This window comes from Bacillus rossius, chromosome 1, assembly GCF_032445375.1.
Source record: "Bacillus rossius redtenbacheri isolate Brsri chromosome 1, Brsri_v3, whole genome shotgun sequence".
In the NCBI taxonomy this organism is placed as follows: Eukaryota; Metazoa; Arthropoda; class Insecta; order Phasmatodea; family Bacillidae; genus Bacillus; species Bacillus rossius.
The window spans coordinates 212,086,043-212,105,299 of NC_086330.1; positions in this window are offsets into that span (position 1 = coordinate 212,086,043).

The window sequence follows — 19,257 nt, forward strand, 5'->3', positions numbered from 1 at the left end:
ATAACCAAAAGTAAAATAAAAATAGACATACTAATGTTTGGACGAAATCATTATCTTACCTTATGAAACCAAAAGATCCACTGGTTACCCCCAGTCATCAGGAGAGACTGATGAGGCTTAACAATTCTTAGCACATTTTCTCTTCTCGTGTCGTCGAGCATTGCTGTTGTTTGACAAAATCATGTCACAGTAACAGCACCGATGTTCGTTAGTTGATGTCGAATTATCAGCCATTGATGTCTCCATTGAGGGCGAAACGATGTTCATCGTGGTTTCCTGCGCAGGTAGCTCTGTAGTCATTAAGCTCTCTTCTGATGGCGGCAACACGACTGTTGAAGTCTCCTCTAGTGTCGTCAACGATGTTGTCAAGGATCTGCTCCATCTTCGATGTCGCTGACGCAAGGGTTCATGTAGTTGTTGGTGCAACCTTCATCGCGTTCTTCGTTAAAGACGATAAAGATGCCATCGAGTTTGCCTTTAAAGACAGTAAAGATGCCATCGAGTTCGTCGTTAATGATGGTAAAAATGCCATCGAGTTCACAAGAACAGGTAATTACATGACTTATGCAACATATGAGAACATCTAGGTGATCCTTACACTGTCGACGACAGTAACAAACTAAAGGTCTGACCTCTGAGGACTCGCTTTTATACCCGCAACGGACGGAATAATATGCTAGTCACATCCAGATCCATTTACTATAATACATGAGTCAAAACATCATTTAAAGAGAAACACAATCTTAAGCACAATCAAAGAAAAGGAAGCACATTATGGAAGCACAATCAACGAAAAAGAAGCACATTCGGAAGCACAATATCGAAAAGGATGAACAATCCGAAGCAAAATCAAAGAAAAGGAAGCACATTTGGAAGCACGATCAACGAAAAGGAAACACAATCGGAAGCACATTCATCGAAAAGGAAGCACAATCGGAAACATAATCACAAAAATAAAGCGCATTTGGAAGCACAAAAAACGAAAAGGAAAAACAATTGGAAGCACAATCAAAGAAAAGGAAGCACATTTGGAAGCAGAATATCGAAAAGGATGAACAATCCAAAGCAAAATCAAAGAAAAGGAAGCACATTTGGAAGCACAATCAACGAAAAGGAAACACAATCGGAAGCACATTCATCGAAAAGGAAGCACAATCGGAAACATAATCACAAAAATGAAGCGCATTTGGAAGCACAAAAAACGAAAAGGAAAAACAATTGGAAGCACAATCAAGGAAAAGGAAGCACATTTGGAAGCACAATCAACGAAAGGAAGCACAATCGGAAGTCCCAGGAAATACATTTATATACTACTAGTGACTAAAAAAAATCGTGTCAAAATTGAACAGTTTTGCAATGTAACAAGTGATAAAACTTTAAAAGTACGCCATCACGTAACAGTTCCCGTAAATTAAAAAAAAAAAACATTTGAATTATTTTTGTGGTTTTCACAAGGGTGACAAAAATAGGTGCCTATTAGTGCTACACTAATTCAAGAGAAAGAATTACGTTTTATCGAACTAATGAATGGTGATTTGGCCTTCACTGCTAGCAACGGATGATTGGATCGATGAGAAAATGCATGGGATCAGACAACTGTCGATAAGTGGAGAGAAGCCATCAGTGACACAGATTCTGCAGAAGAATACCTAAGCGAATTTGGTGATTTGATTTCCTCAGAAAATTACTCGACACAGCAAACTTACAATGCAGACGAGACTGGGCCGAACATTAAAGCTGTTCCCGCTAAAAGTCTTGCTTCTCAAGGAGAATATTCTGCACCGGGTTTTAAAATGAAAAAAAAACAGCATCTTACAGTTTTAGCCTGCAGTAATGCAGTGGGATCAAACAAGCTTCCATTGATGGTGATTGGTAAATCTGCCAAACCACGAGCCCTTAAGAATATAAATATGAATTATTTATCTGTGTATTACAGGAGGTTTTCTCGGGGTATCTTCTATTTTCTCTAGATCTGTCTCTATTCTGATTAAACCCAACTGATATAACTACTGTCTACGAATCTCCAATTTTAGCAGTAGTGAGACTGTGAATAGTGAAAGTGAATATAATTAAATTAATAGTTGAAATGGAGCTTACAGGCGCCACACCACCTCCACTTGGTATAAGGTGGGCAACGAAGGCAGGTAATCAGTCAATGACTAGCACTGCCATAATTTCATCTGTTGAACCCTCGTTACAGCAAAGAGTGTGGCTGAGGAGGCCTATACTGCTGCGTGGTTGAGAGCCACGCATCCAGAATCCCAAATGATGGATCTAGCTAGGGAAATGGGCCTGACCTCTGGCGACAGTGGAGAGCCTGGAGCCATGGCAGCCCAAAGTACCTCTTCAGGAGGTAATGTATGTGGCACTGGAAGGGTTGAGAAGGGCACCACCAGAAATGGTGCATGGAATGTGGTTAAGGGTCGGCCTTTAAAGGTTACTAGTAATGATAATACGATCCAGCTCGAAGACGAGCCACCGAGGGGGCGCCCCTCAGACACCCCTAAAGAATCTAGAGTGTACACCAGGACTCGGGCTGCAACCAGGAAGTTTGGTGCCGGAAAGCTGTGTAAGGGGAAACCTGTGCCTAAGGACAAACCTATATAGGGTAAGTCCCATAATGGAGGGCTATCTTTCGATGATCCAAGGCCATCTCGGAACCCAGTGACTGCCGGAAATCCATCCAATGAGCCACAAGTACAGGCTGCAGTAATTGAAGGTCCCTTCGGCATAATTTAGCTGGTGTGACCACCAACACCCTGATAAGTGAACTTTTAAGTATCACTAATGATAATGACCTGGTCGACCCAGAAGCAGCACTGTAGATCAACCAGATAATTCAGACGATGCAGATGATCATTCATTGGCTGGTCCACACCAATCTCTTCCTGTCTGGTCGCCTTGAGGGCAGAAGTGAGGTTCAGACTAGTGCACCAGTTGAGCAGCGAACTATGTATGCGGAATCTATTAAGACTGGGACCATGAAGCCCTCCAGACCAGTCCAGGTAGTCAAGATGCTGAACGGATCTGTCCCGATCAGACCAGCCAAGATGGAAGAAGGTAGTGGCAGTCAACCCTGTCGAAATCTTGGCTCCTAGCGAAACAACTAAAGCCATCTTGGTTGAGGGCCTATAGAATGCCAAAGTTGCCAAAATAAGAGCAATAAGGCCAATTGCTAGAGGAGGAATCTTGGTGAAGGCAGGGGACAGCGCTACACTGGTTCAAATATGCATCGTTCTTAGGGAGTCTACGGTGGTTCGCGCTCATGAGGTTTGGAAGTTGCTTCCATCAGTTCTGGTGTATGATGTTCCCCGAAACCTGCCTAATGAACAACTGTCAGACCAGGTATATGAGAACTTCGGTCCTGATCATATGTCTCGAGGAGTTAGGACAGACTTTAAGAAGAGGTGTGTGATCGGTGACAGGAAACAAGGTGAAGTACATCTGGTCATTCAGTGTAATGGCAGGGTCTGGTGACTCCTGGTTGGTTCTGGGCATATTTATTTGGGCTTCACCTCTTTTAGAAAACTTTATTACTCTAAAAGGATTTATGCATAGGGTTTATTGAAAATTTACTAAATCAAAATATTATATAACACTTGAACAAATGTTCAAGAATGAGTAAATATCCTTCATTAATTTTTTTAAGCTTATTCTTTGAATATATAAAAATTATAACTATTTTTAAATCTAGACTTTTAATGCATATTTCTATGGTAGTACTGATAATGGAAATTTTTGTACTAGGAATGGTCACCAGTATGGCAGCTGTAAGCAGGTAATAACCTGTGGATGTTGTGGAAAAGAAGGTCACTCGAACAAGCAGTGTGATCCCACAACCAAGGTCTGCTGTGCCAGCTGTAAGAGGGATAACCTCGGGGATCTGGACCATGAGGTTACTGTCCCTACCTGCCCCACATTGGCGAAGATAAATGCCATGGAGGCTTCATGCATCGATTATGGTTAAGTGTGTGCAGTTGAACATGCAGAGATCTTCGGTGGTTTCAGCTGAGCTGGAAGCCATATACTGTGAAAATGAGATTGACATAGTTTTGGTGCAGGAACCTTACTCTGTTGGTGGCAGTCTCCCTGGACTATCTGTGCATAAAGTGTTCTTTGGGGATCACCCTATGGCAGCGATTGTGGTATGGAACGAGTCAATAGACTTGCTGATGTGTGGAACCTCTGTGGTCCTCACCATGTAGTAGTGCAAGTTTCGGGGGCTGGTCGCGATGACACCTACTTTCTCTCCTCCTACTTCCAGTTTGTAAATGATGTAGGTGTACATCTTGAGTACTGAGATCGAAATTTCGAGCAATTGGCCATAAGAGGGTGCTCTTTTGTGCTGATATCAATGCCAAATCAGAACTGTGGCATTCACCCATTACAGATCATAAGGGTGTGGAGGTGGATAGGTTTTTGCTCATTCACGGACTGCAGATCCTGAATCTTCCAGGGAATCTCCCGATCTATGTGTCGGCAGCATAAGGTGGTGAGTCTTTCCTGGATGAGACTCCCTGTACAATGAATGGAGTTGGTTTGGTCCGGTACTGGATGGTAATGGAAAATTCCTCGAGTGATCACCGTCACCATCAGGGTTAGGGTGACTGATAATTACATGGAGATGATACCAAGGACCTGTTTTATCGACAAAGGGACTGACTGGCGGAGGTTTGATGAGAAACTCCAACAGTCCATAGCAGAGTACCAGCATCTGTTGACAGCTGAATCTGTTGAAGTCCAAGCACAGGCGATCACGGAAGTGATTCAGGTCACATCTGTAGCTGTGCTTAAGAAGCACGGAAGTGTTAAGAAAGGAAACATCTGGTGGACAGACGAGCTGCATGCTGCTCGTAAACATCTCATGTCGGCTTGGCATCGAGTATTCTCTCTGCGAGGTCTTGACCGGGCGAAGGGGGCCCGGCTCTTCCGAGATCGATGTCATGAGTACCACCGAGTTCGCGAAGTAAAGCTTGAATCATGGAGGCACTTCGTGGAAACCGAGGGTAACAGGGATCCTTGGGGTCTAGTAAACAGGATTGCTGCTAAGAAACAGAGAATGGTAACTCCCTTACATTCCCTGAGCTTGGGTACGAGGTTCAGCACCGATGTGGTGGAATGTGCGGCTGAGCTTTTGAGAGTTCTTCCCGACGACTCTCTTGCGGGAGAGGAGCCTCTGCATGAAAGGATAAATGTGACCAATCCATACGATGCAGAGGACACTCAGCCTTTCAATAGGGAGGATCTTATGGTCATTGTATACTAATTAAAGAACAGGAAAGCCCCTGGGCATGATAAAATCACTGCTGAGTTGTTGAAGCAGGTCTATCACAGGATTTCGGAGCACTTGCTGTACTTGTGCAACAAGGCCCTTGCTGAGGGTAAATTTACTAATATCTGGAAGTAAGGGTTGCTTATAACACTTTATAAAGGGGAGGGGAATGACCCGGGTGAGGTTAAGTCCTACCGGCCTCTCACTCTTCTTCTGGTCCTGGGTAAGGTGTTGGAAAAACTCATCAACACCAGACTTGCGGATCACCTTGAAGCAAAAGGGGGTATACATGTCCGTCGGTATGGCTTTCGGATGGATTTTGGAACAGAAACTGCCCTACATGATCTCCTCAGCAGTGTGGGGGCAGTTAGGGAAAAATACCTTGTGGGGATATTTCTGGACATTGTTGGTGCATTTGACAATGTCTGGTGGCCAGGTATCCTTAGCTGACTAAGTGAACTGGAGTGTCCTCGGAACCTCTATTACCTGGTGCTGGATTACTTCCATGATCACAAAGGAATTGTAGGAATTGCAAAATGCGGAAGTTAAAAATATCTTGTCTAAAGGCTCCCCCCAGGGCTCCACTCTCGTTCCCTTTCTTTGGAACCTCCTCTTCGATGGATTTCTCCGAACTCAGCTCCCAGAGGGATGTGCAACTTTTGGGTATGCTGACGACGGATTAATTCTGGTTACCGGTAACTCACGCACCGACTTAGAGTGGAAATTCGAGGTTATCACCCAGCGGATAACATCTTGGGCTGCCTCGGTGAAGCTTCGGTTTTCATCGGGCAAGTCTATGTATATGATCCTGAAGGGCTGGTTCAAGGGAGCCTGGTTACACTATGCACACATGTACCTGGGGGGTGAACGCCCACAATTTATCACCAGTATCAAGTACCTGGGTGTCCTTCTTGATGACCGCCTCCTTTTCCTTCGCCATTTAGAGTATGTGTCTCGGAAGGCAGTAGAATTGTTCTACCAATTGCATAGACTCTACCCGACCACCAGGGGATTATCTTCGGGCACCTTGCTGAGTCTGTATCGTGGGGTGTCCATCCCGATTATGACCTATGGTGCAGTTTCATGGTACAATCGGTTAGGACTGGTGCATTTGAAAAGGAAACTGCAATCGGTGCAGCATGCTGCCCTTCTTGCGGTGACCAAAGCTTATCGAACTTTGTCCAATGATGCTCTACAGGTTCTCGCTGGAATTGCTGGTTGTTGAGAAGGGCAGGCTGGTGGCCCTCAAGGCTTCTGGCGGTCTCAGACCTGAGGGCCATAAGTTGCATAGGGAGCTTACATTGGAGCAGTGGCAGCATAATTGGGACTCCTCTGAAAAGGGGAGATTAAATCACTCTGTATTTCCGAGAGTAGAAGATCGGCTTCAGTACAAGCACATTGAGTTGATGCATGCCATGGTTCAGCATCTCTCTGGTCATGGGAATTTTAAGGTCAAACTTCACCAATTTGGTTTAGTAGAGAATCCGGAGTGTGGGTACTGTCACACTCTGGATGATGTGAATAATGTACTGTACCATTGATATAAGGTTGAGGACCTTCGCGAACATCTGAAGTGGAAGGTGGGTCTTATCGGGTGTGACTTTACCCTTGCGAGCTCTGCTGGTGTTGGAGTTGTGCCTGGTGACGGGCCTTGACTGGTACAGATGTTGCCTGTAACTCCAATGTCAATCATCCTGATTGAAAGATCTTCCTGGTCCTCTGCTTTAAATGGTGTACCAGGAAAGTGTGTGTAGTTCCTGGGTCTTGGTAGCTGCTGCTCTGTCCAGTTATGCTCTATTTTGACATGTTGAGAATCATGCCTGGCTCTGGAGTGTCTGTACCGATCACCCTGGTTGAAAAACTATCATTGTCCTCCGCTTTAAATGGTGTGCTTATAGGGGGGGTGTAGTGTCATTCATCTCTCGGGCTCGGTCCTTGTTTTCCTACCTGGATTGATATGTTAGTTGGTTGAAGCTTGTCTGGTGACAGACCTTGGTGTTCACAAGTTTCCGAAGTTAGTTTTTACTGGTTGGGTCTTGGCCTGCTGGGCGGCGGAACCTAAGGCTAACTTCCTGTGAAACTCTGTCCACTGACTTGTGTAGGCAGTTGGCGGTCCGCTAGTCGGACAGAGTGGAGGGGACCTGTTTTCCAAGTCTAGTTCAGATGTTGGGCTCTGTATTAGTAAGATCTGTAAGATGACTCCTATTCTACCCTAAAAGAGCACAGACATAGGAGGGGAGGTGGCGGGTGAGCTGGCTTTCGGGCCGGAAAACAGTGTGTATTACAGGAATCAAAACAAGGCATGGGTGACTATTTCTCTTTTTAAGGAGTGGTTTCACAAGCCATTTGTTTCTTCAGTGAAAAAGGGTTACTGAAGAAAATAGATGACCACCTCGAGCTCTACTTCTGATAGTCAATGCCCATTCTCACCCATCAGACATGCGGTTGATATGCGGGAAAATAAAAGCAGTTTTTTTACCTTGCACCGTGACATCGTTTCTGCAGCCTATGAATCAGGGTGTTCTATAGAATATAAAGTTAAGCTACCGAATATTGCTGTTATGATATCTTTTTGAGAAAATTGTTCTCTTTCTATCCTTGAGAAGCTGAATACAGTTACAATAAAAAAATGTTATTTACTGGGTTGCATAATCGTGGCAAATACAGGTGTGAACTTGCTGCAGAGATCTTGGAATAAGCTTTGGCCTAGCCTCGAGTTCGAGAAAACTTCTACCCCTACACCTGTCACACAAGACGATAACACAGAGCTCCTTCATCTTGTTCAGCAAGTACCGGGTTTAGACGATGCTGGAGAAGGTTGTCTAGAGGAGTGAGCAAGAGTTAATGTCATTGAAGAATGCAGCGAACATGAAATAGTGAGTCTGGTCCAAAGTCAACATACTAGTGAGTGTGAGGAAGAAGAAACTTCGACAGTCAGTGTGACATACTGATGCTGCCTCTGCTCTTTACATCGCCTTGCACTTTGTAGAACAACATGCAGCAGCCACACCAAACGATGTCATGCTCATGCGACGGTGGCGTGGATTGCCTCCACGGAAAGGTTTTCGTCACTTCGCCAATTGAAGATAAGTGATTTCAAGTGAAAGTTTAAGTTATACTTTGGGCGTTTCTATGTTTTTTCATTGTTTTTGCAGTGATTAACCTTAAGAATTTCAATAACCAACTTTTACCATTTTTCAATCCTGGATGACATAAGTATGTAGACACATTTACACTTAGTTAGGTATGCTAACTGTACTTTTTTGTTAATTTTCAACTAATTATGTAAAAAAGTTTTAATGTAGAATATATAATTTTTTTATTACTAAATAAATAAGTTTATCTTTTTTGCGTGAGTTTTTCAAACTTAAAATTTAAAAATAAACTGGTTCGGATTTCCCGGGATTTCGGATTTCCGGGGTTCGGATTTGAGGGGTTTCACATTCTACTTGGCATCAGTTAGAAAGGTACAAGGGAACCGTTCAGGTAATAAAAGTTTACACATTTCACGAAATGCTGAATTAGCCACGTAGAATTCATTTGCATTTGGTCTGAACGCACTGTGATCAGTCGTAGTTTGTATTGCATGTTGAGTTGATATCGAAGTTTCTTGCTGCGGATCGGTTTTCTTCATAGTGACATTGCGTGTACGATTCTCAACCTTAACTTGCAGGGCAGAATTCAACACTAGCTGGTCCGCATTAGGTTAACGGCCTTCGCCTTTGCAGTTTTTCATATGTCTTCTCAAATTGCCAATACGAGTAAACCAAACATGACACTTATCACAGCGAAACGTTAAACTTAATGGATTCTTCGTACATTCTCTTTTTTTATGTCTTCGCACACCTCGAGAGAAAACAAATTAGGCCAGTCAACAAGAGGCAAAGTAAGCACTTTTTACCAGCAGACCTGAAAACTTGATATAAGGGTAATTCGAGGACGCTGAATCGAATGGTACTAATTTTTTTTTTTTTAAATCGGGCGTGAAGTTTTTGGAGAAAAGGGTTAAAAAAAATTTTGACTCAGTTTTTCTCAGAATATAGACGTTTAAGCGATAAAGGTTTCAAACAAAAGTTGTGGAGAGTTAAAAAATACATAAAAAAGGTTCCCAGGTCCATCTGCGTATTTGCAAACATGAGCGAGAAATATTGTAAAGAAAGTAGTAAATCTATTAATTTTAAAAGTGGGGCTAGTGTACGTGCGAGCGTACGTGTGAACTAAACACAAACGACTATTCTCGGGCCTCTCCGTCATGACTAGCCAGTGCGAGTGAGACGGAACCATTTGACCTCTCTTTTTATTATTTCACGCGTTAGCGAGTATTTTTCCTCTTTGGCCGTCGAGTGCCCAGCGTTCTATAGTTATCCTTACTAATATTATAAATGCGAATGTGAGTTAGTTTATTTTTTTTTTGTTTCACTTTCACGCGGAAACTACACAACCGATCATCATGAAATTTTGTGCGCATATTTTCAAGGGTATAGTAAAGGACAGAGAACACTATATATGTGTAGGCTATGTATGAACGTCCGATTGTGATTTTGAGTAATTTTAATGAAATTTAACGCCATCTGGCGTTTAATAAATAAATTAAATAATTCGCCAATTTAATAATATAATACCAGCGGTCAATTCACTATTCAATTTTATTTTTCTGTCACCACCAAGCAATACTTAAACTTTATTTTTGAGGTTAGGTTTTGTGAATATTCATCGGTGATTGTTGTTTGGACATTTTTGCTGAAGGTTATGTTTTGCTTTCAATAGAATTTTGTAATTTAGTGAAAATGATGTGGATATAATTACTCAAGTTTTCCCGGACTTGCAGCAAAATTTGAATAGTGATCGGTGGTTATACGCAAGAGCAATATTGCCACCAAAAACTTTATATAGTTAATAAAATCTACACTTATATTTTAAAAGAGGTTCAAGGGGAATTGAAGGAGTATTTGTCAATAGATAAAATCATGGATACAGAACAAAGCACTTCATATCCTGCGGAGTTTTTAAATTCACTTGAACTTTTTGGTGTACCCTCACGTAAACTTCAAATGAAACTAAATGTACAAGTTACGCTTATACGAAATCTAGATGCTCCTCGACTATGTAATGGAACGAGTATTCGGATCACACAATTTTTAAAATGTTAGAATTTAAAATTATTTTTTTCTTGTAATAGTTAAACATATTTCAATAAAGCTTGTGGACAGTTTTTAAAGCTAAATTGTATGTTAGAATTTTTAAATACTGATGATTCCAGTCATGCAATTAAAAAAATCAATTACCATATTTTTTGCAATGATCTTTGATAATTATTTAAGGACAACGCGAGCGAAGCCGCGGGTAAAAGCTAGTGTGTGTGTGTGTGTGTGTGTGTGTGTGTGTGTGTTGGTGTGTGTGTGTGTTGGAGTGTGTGTGTGTATATATATATATATATATATCGGCGTATAAGCACGCTTTTTTTAATCGAATCGTGATGCATATGGCACGTCGTTTTATTATTTATTTTCAAAAATAGTGAACCATAAAAAAATAAAAATAATACAATATTTCATTTTAACAGAAACCAATAGTTTCCGAAACCATTTTAATAATTGTTTACTAATTTATAAATATTAATTAATAATTTTAAATATCCCATCTTCTATTATTTGAAAATTTGTAGTCAGTCATCACCTGTTACTAAAATTTTGTTAATTATAACTCATTATAATTCGTTTATAGTTATCTTAGTGTTAAAATAATTAATGTTATACTTTTATTTTCGTTGAAAGCGTTTACTAATTTTGGGCAAGTCTTTCCTAAATATATTTATAATTAATATTTTTAATGTGTTTCCTATTACTATATACATAGTATAGAATTAAGACGTAGTCTAATGTTTTAAGAGTTTCAAACTATACTCGCTTAGATAAGCGCAACTGTGTCTAAATGTCTGCCTAATAAGTTTGCTTATACATTAAAAAATATTTACCCAAACATTTCAACATATCTTTAGAATTTTTTTTTGAAACTTTAAGATTTCTAAAATAAAATAAATAGGAATAAAAAATTGGTTGTCTGTAAAGTCGGTTTACGGACGATAGTTTAACGTGTCAACTGTAACTAATTGTTGTTCTTGCGGGGTTTTGGCGCCTATTCTCTCCGCAGTAGATCTCAGGAACGCTGCTGCTGTATTGATTACCCAGACTGCTAATCCAGCTAGCACGTCAATGCATTGTATTACTGTCAAGAGAGTAATTATTAAAAATAAATTTGGTAGTGTTGTGTGACTAGTGGAAATTTGCATTACCTATGACCAGGTCTGTTTTAGACGTAAATGATGTTTAATGTAAATAAAATAGTAATAAATGGAAAATATACGATTTTAATGGGTTCTTAAATATTGACGTGAAGTTACTGTCAACATGAAATTCAGCGAGAGGAACAACCAAAATTATTTACAGTGTATCTTAGCATTTCGTTCAGACCTATGTGTCAGTAAGTAGATGTAAATGACGTCACAGGAACACATCGACTACCATGCCGGGTCTAGCTATAAGCTGTCGGAGGCTTGAGGCTCTCTTCTTAGGACCTCCAGGTGGTCTGCTGCGACGCTGGAACACTGGACGCTGGAAGCTGAAATTGGCGAGCTACAGAAGATCTGAAGTAGCCGGGTGTCTGGCTGAAGAATCGACTTCCCTCTCGTCCTAAAAAGTCTGGTTTTAATTTGGATCGGTCTCACCAAAAGTCGTGGCCGATCGTAGCTGGCGCTGACATCAGTCGTCCGGAACCACTACGGGAACGAACGAGACCGGCGCGGAAGTTGGCACTAGATGTTGCTGATACTCCCTATCTGAGACTTATTCAGTCCAGAACTATTCTCACAAATCATAATATGGAGAATTCTGTATATCACACGACCGCGGATGACGCGAATCTTCAATTCCTCGGGCGGCAACCAAGGCTTTGGTTCGCCCCAGCCCGAGAAACGTCTTCCCGCTGCAAGATGGCGATGGCGTCTCCTCTTTCTTCTTCCTTCTAACTATTTATTTACCGTCCCTAGCAACCAAGGAGCTATAGAAAAATCAGCACACCAAATTAACTGCATAGTGAAATAAAACTTGGATATTAGCGTATAAGAGTGCTGAACTAAGGCAAATGAATAAAGTTTCCAAAGAGTAATGCTTAGAAGACCCTGAAGTTAAAAGGTGTGTTGTCTCTGGTAATTAGATGTGTTATATATGTTAAACTTTGGTTGTCCTCTTTACAATAAAATTATTAAATACATAAGATCGGCTTATGAAATATACAATTAATGTTACAATAATAATCAAAATAATAATATAACTGTAAACAGTTGGACTGGTTACAGAGCCGCTTCAAAGTTTGTTATGATCTTTTCTTCCAGAAAAATCAAAATAAACTTTCTAAATATACATTGAATTAACATGACTACGTTTTCTCTTGAATAACAAATCTTAAATTTCTCACTTCTCTTCGTTGAATGTCTATCAGAGTCTGTGTGAGATAAATTTCACGACGTTACATTTAGCATATTATAAAAGCAATAATTATTAACATAATATCGAAAATAATAAAATTAGACATATCCCTTGTCTTAATCTAACATGTAACAGGTTGTTATCTTTTCAATCACCATTATCACTTATTTACAACAAATCAAATTATCATCAGTATCTAGTCCTGAATAAAGTGAATCAGTGTTTCTTTCTTTTGTCGTTAAGGATTGATAAAATTTTTGGCTCAGAATAAACATGTACATAGGCACAAGTACGTTGAAATGTTATTGACAAATTCGTAGATCGTTGACAAAATACCTGACAATGTTTTCAGTTCAGATAATGCACGAAGTTACAAATCACAAACAAAACATTACGTAGTTATCACGTATACACACTCGTGTTCTTGAACACTTTCTTTTTGTCGATGAAAATGCACTCACTAGTGTTCACTTTCTTTAGTTCGTCTGACAAAATATGTGAAATAAATGGTTGTCCTCTGCTTACACAAAATTGCTTATAATAGTATTGAAATGTCTTTCTTACAGGCTCAATAATAATGGTTGAGTATAATGATCCTCAAAACTAGCTCATAAGGCAAGCTTTTTCTTTTGTAAGAAGCATGTGTCATATGACAAATTTAGTTAAATGAAATCTCATCAGATTCATATATTCATAACAAGAGTAATGAAATACTATCTGCTTTGTTTAACTTAGTGTGTAGAGTAGGAACAATTCCTAAATAGAAAAGAATATGAATGTCGAAGCTAGGAGAAATGAAACTAAGTATTGTATGTGTAAGTGCGATAAGGACGGAGCTGTGTTCAGATATGTAAGTAGATTGAAGGACGAACGGTAATGTGAACTAAACCTCAAAAGACTCTCAGGTATTAATAATGGTGCCTGTGACAGTGACGTGTTTCGCCTGACTAACAGCTGGCTCTTCTATCTTGGATGACGCCTCTCGACGAACGCTCCTGGATCTTAACGAGCTATCTTTATGCTCTTCAAATCTTCCATGACGTAGACATACAGCAGATATCAAATTCTTCAATAATTTCAATGATCAAATAATTATGTGGCATGGCTCAAATCTTACGCACTGGCTAATAAAAATTCACACCACCTATAGGTGTGACAAACATCGACGACGAAAATCGCATATTAGCGACAAATGTCCGCACTGGCCTACATGCTCAGTGGACAAAAGGAATCGTCGATAAGTGCTCTACGCACAGAAATGTCTTCACTGGTACTCTGACACAGTGGACACTAAATTAGCCTCAAGCATGCGTGCTTGTTTTAGCGATGCAACATAGTGCTCCCTTATACTGTTGGGATAAACAACATTAATTAAAGCCAAACAATTAATCTGCTTCATGTCGAATGTCACTGATGACTTGACCAAACATCAACTATTACATATGCATCATAGATTAGCGTATTTAGGCCTTAGGTTGCTTATAAAACCTTAGCTGTGTTAAATTAAATCTTCCGATGACCTTGTCGCTGTCAGCTTCCTTGAGAGTGTAACAGTTCTCATTTATTTGTTCACAAACTTGAAATGGTCCTTCGTATAATAAAAACAGCTTCTTCGTCACCTTTTTCCACATGTCACTAACAGGATTAGTTCGTTTAAGCACTAGGTCTCCTATATTTAACTTCGTTATTCGTTTCGGCTTCTGTAGCTTACTCCGACGTTCTGCAGCTAGATGTAGACGAGCTCTAACAAACTTCTCCATTTGTTCCCTCATATCTTCGCTTATCGATTCTTGTTCTTTCGTGTTTTTCTCATGGTCGGGTAATATGGTGATCGGTAACGCCTCTGATCGTTCCGCAGTAATAATCTCATGGGGTGTTAATCATGTCTATTACCGGCGCTAAAAGTCATGGTACTGGATGTAGACTTAGCCAGTATCGGTTCTATGCCTTGTGGATTTGCTTAGAAGGTGATAGGGTTGACGGGTTCTAGTCTCACAAAATACCCTGCGTACTGTGATGAAGATGAAGGTTCATTTTGGAATGTGTTTCGTGAGAATTGAATAGCTTCATTACCGGCGGCTTCACTTCTCAGTTGGTTAACCGATAACTTGCTAGGGGAGTTTGTTTTGCGTGGCTGTCGGTTCCGCGGACTACCGGATGACTTCACCTCTCCTAGATTTTCATAATAATGTTTCGAGTTGTCGTAGTTTTTACTCGAATATTTGGGCGAATGTCTGTCGTCCTTATAGCGCGGCGACCTGGGAGGCCGTCTCGGTGAGGTAGGCGGGGTTCTAGACGGTTCGCCCCTACCTTCTCGCCTAGGCGTTGAATCATAAATAATTCCTCCGCGTCTGTATTCTCCGCGTTCCTCGCTGTTACGCCACGAGCGGTTGTGTTTTGGGTGTTCAAACTCGCGCGACTTCGAACCTCCATGGTAAACATCGTTGTTGTTACGGCCTGAATACCAAAAGTTTCGTCTATGAGCCGGCTTATTCTTGCCCCAAATTAGACTGTTCACGTGCGGCTGTTTGCGTTGGTTGTTGTCCACATAATTGACATTACGCCGCTGATTCCAGGGCTGATACAGCGGTGGTTGTCTGTTTACCGGCGATTTTTCCGATTCCTCTCGCTGGCTATTTCTATTCTGACGGTCGAGCCTGTCGTATGCGAGTAGCTGTTCCCTGAAATCTGCTATGACGTCAAAGCTTCTACCTGTCAAATTTAATTGGTAACGCATCGGGAGTTGGCCTAGAATCATTGCCACGAATTCATCGTCGCTCATGACAACGTCTAGATAACGTCAAATATTGTAATAGGATAATATGGGAAACAGACAAAAAAAATGCGAGACATGTTGTTCAGCGAACCTGGCGGCTTGGACTGAACCTACGCTTTGGAAACGGCGGTAAAAGGCATTGAAGTGTGTTTGGTGCTATAAGATGATGGTTCTATTTGCGAATAAATAAACACATTATTATGTGAACAGTAATTCAGAATGGCCGGAAATATTTGTGCGGTGTTTGGTTGCAAAAATTACAACGTTACTAACTGCTCAAAGTCTTTTTTTTTTTTTTCAGATTTCCAGCGGACCCTACGCAGTAAGTGTTTCGCGTTTCGCGCATTCACAATTTTAACCCCTTTGTTTTATATTTTTGTCTCTTATTATAAAGTAATTATTTATTATAATTCCTTACCATTCTTGTAACATGATTTGTTTGCAGCAGTTTCTCCCGGTTTAATTAAGGATTTTTATTTAAAATGCAGTCACATTTTCAGGTGAGAAATTAATTTCATACATACAATTTACTTCCGTTACTAAAACTAGTTGTTCTTGTTTCCTTAAAAATAAAACAGCTGGAAAACCAATTAGATACTACATAGGCCTACTACTTGTTCAGTTATTTTGATAGATTATATTTTGCACATAATTACATATCTATCTTTGACACATACCTTTAAATAAAGCCTGAGAACAGTTCTGTATGAATAATAGCATTAAATGTGTTTGAATTTCTAGTTTTGGTAAAAAACAGCACTTAATTGTGTAAACATGTTGCCTTTAATATGAACGTAAAATTGAATTACGCGGGGCTTTCTTCAGTCCACGCCGCTAGAATGCGCTGCAGTCTGGTGTCTCGCGCTTCGCCAATGCAAATTGGCCGGAGTTTCCCATATTATCCTATTACAATATTTGATAACGTGTACGCTCGAACATGTCGCTTAAATGGGCCTCAAGCGTTTTGGTTTTCTTCGGATCGTATTTTTCGCCGTGTAACTGAGCGCGTAAATTCCCCTGAATTTTTAAGCTCCAGTGTTGTTGTAGGAAAGCTGCTTTAAACTGTCCAAATGCCGATACAGAAGTTTGGTGAACTTCTCACCAATAATATGCGGTACTTTTCAAACAGTTGTTCAAACACCTCAATTTTTCTGCGTCTGAAAGATTAAATCTCTCTGCGTACTCTTCAAATAATTTTATAAATACGTTGATTTTCCGTAGATTTTGAGGAAAATACAGGCATTTCATCTGACCAATGCCAGCAGGGTGATTAAAAGATGATTTATCTAATACTATTACAGGTTGTCCGGTCACAGTGTTAGCAATCACGTGTTGCGAACTGGAAGTAGGCGTAGCCTGGTGATACGGCGCGGACGTGTCTCGCTGCGCTGACGTCATCGTTTCCGCCGTAGACGCGCTCGTTGTTTCAACGTTTATCGGTGTATGCGCTGCCGCTCCGGACAATGACAACGCTGCACGCAGTGCTCGAGCTGGATTAATTTTCTGCTCACGGTCCGGAAATCGTCTGCACTATTCGCTTCATGTTGTTGTAGCACGGTATTTACGTTCGCGAATTGTGTCTCGCTAATCTGAACGTAATTGTTGGCCTGCTCTTCTGCAGTACGTTTCGCAACCTCTATGCACGTAGTTTCTGTGTTAATTACGTGTTGTTGTAGCTCGGTTACTTGCGCATCAATTTCCTCAAATCTATTCATTACCGTTTCACGAATGTTATGAACTTCCTCCTACGTGTCGCGAATTTGTGTAGCTAGTTGTCTGGTTACGTCACCAATTTTATCTTCTACTTTGTCTACCAATTCAAGGTGTTGTAACCTGTTTTGTTCTGCTAGTTCGAGTTTCTGTCTTATAATTTCGTTAGACATATGTTCGGTTACTTCTATACGCTGGGATTCTAACGCAGTATTAATTTGTTTAGCCATTTCGTTAGTTAGTCTTTCCGACTGTAACATGTTTTGTTCTGTTACTTCCATACGCTGGGATTCTAATGCAGTATTAATTTGCCTGGTAACCACGTTCAAAACTTGCATCAAATTCTCCATGGAAATATTGTTCGTGTTTTCTTTAGCTGCATGTACAACTGGTTCGGAAGCGTTACTTTCCTCTATGTGTACGAGTTCGGGAGCAAAGCTAATTTCCTGACCTGCCTCAATGCTTAGTGTGGGTGTGTACTCTTTGTTTTCGTTTTCAACACAGCCTTGCATTTCTTTCTGGCCCTCGCCTGCCGTTTCCTCCTTATCAGAGCTGTTCTTTTTGTGCCTCAGGAAATACATACCTTCGTCGGCCATCCTGTGGTGCTTCCGACGTACTGATATGCTACGCTACAGCAAACTACACAAATTCACTTTAGGTAGCTCGTCCAGTGCGCGTAGACCCTCGTCGAGGCCCCAAAGTTGGATCGCCACTCTAGTGTTTTAAATATGTGGTCAACTGTAACTAATTGTTGTTCTTGCGGGGTTTTGGCACCTAATCTCTCCGTAGTAGATTTCAGGAACGCTGCTGCTGTATTGGTTACCCAGACTGCTAATCCAGCTAGCACGTCAATGCATTGTATTACTGTCAAGAGAGTAATTATTAAAAATAAATTTGGTAGTGTTGTGTGACTAGTGGAAATTTACATTTCCTATGACCAGGTCTGTTTTAGACGTAAATGATGTTTAATGTAAATAAAATAGTAATAAATGGAAAAAAATACGATTTTAATGGGTTCTTAAATATTGACGTGAAGTTACTGTCAACATGAAATTCAGCGAGAGGAACAACCAAAATTATTTACAGTGTATGTTAGCATTTCGTTCAGACCTATGTGTCATTAAGTAGATGTCACAGGAACACATCGACTACCATGCCGGGTCTAGCTATAAGCTGTCGGAGGCTTGAGGCTCTCTTCTTAGGACCTCCAGGTGGTCTGCTGCGACGCTGGAACACTGGACGCTGGAAGCTGAAATTGGCGAGCTACAGAAGATATGAAGTAGCCGGGTGTCTGGCTGAAGAATCGACTTCCCTCTCGTCCTAAAAAGTCTGGTTTTAATTTGGATCGGTTTCACCAAAAGTCGTGGCCGATCGTAGATGGCGCTGACATCAGTCGTCCGGAACCACTACGGGAACGAACGAGACCGGCGCGGAAGTTGGCACTAGATGTTGCTGATACTCCCTATCTGAGACTTATTCAGTCCAGAACTATTCTCACAAATCATAATATGGAGAATTCTGTATATCACACGACCGCGGATGACGCGAATCTTCAATTCCTCGGGCGGCAACCAAGGCTTTGGTTCGCCCCAACCCGAGAAACGTCTTCCCGCTGCAAGATGGCGATGGCGTCTCCCCTTTCTTCTTCCAACTATTTATTTACCGTCCCTAGCAACTAAGGAGCTATAGAAAAATCAGCAAACCAAATTAACTGCATAGTGAAATAAAACTTGGATATTAGCGTGTAAGAGTGCTGAACTAAGGCAAATGAATAAAGTTTCCAAATAATAATGCTTAGAAGACCCTGAAGTTAAAAGGTGTGTTGTCTCTGGCAATTAGATGTGTTATATATGTTAAACTTTGGTTGTCCTCTTTACAATAAAATTATTAAATACATAAGATCGGCTTATGAAATATACAATTAATTTTACAATAATAATCATAATAATAATATAACTGTAAACAGTTTGACTGGTTACAACGTCATAACAAAACATTGATGAAATGATTGATCC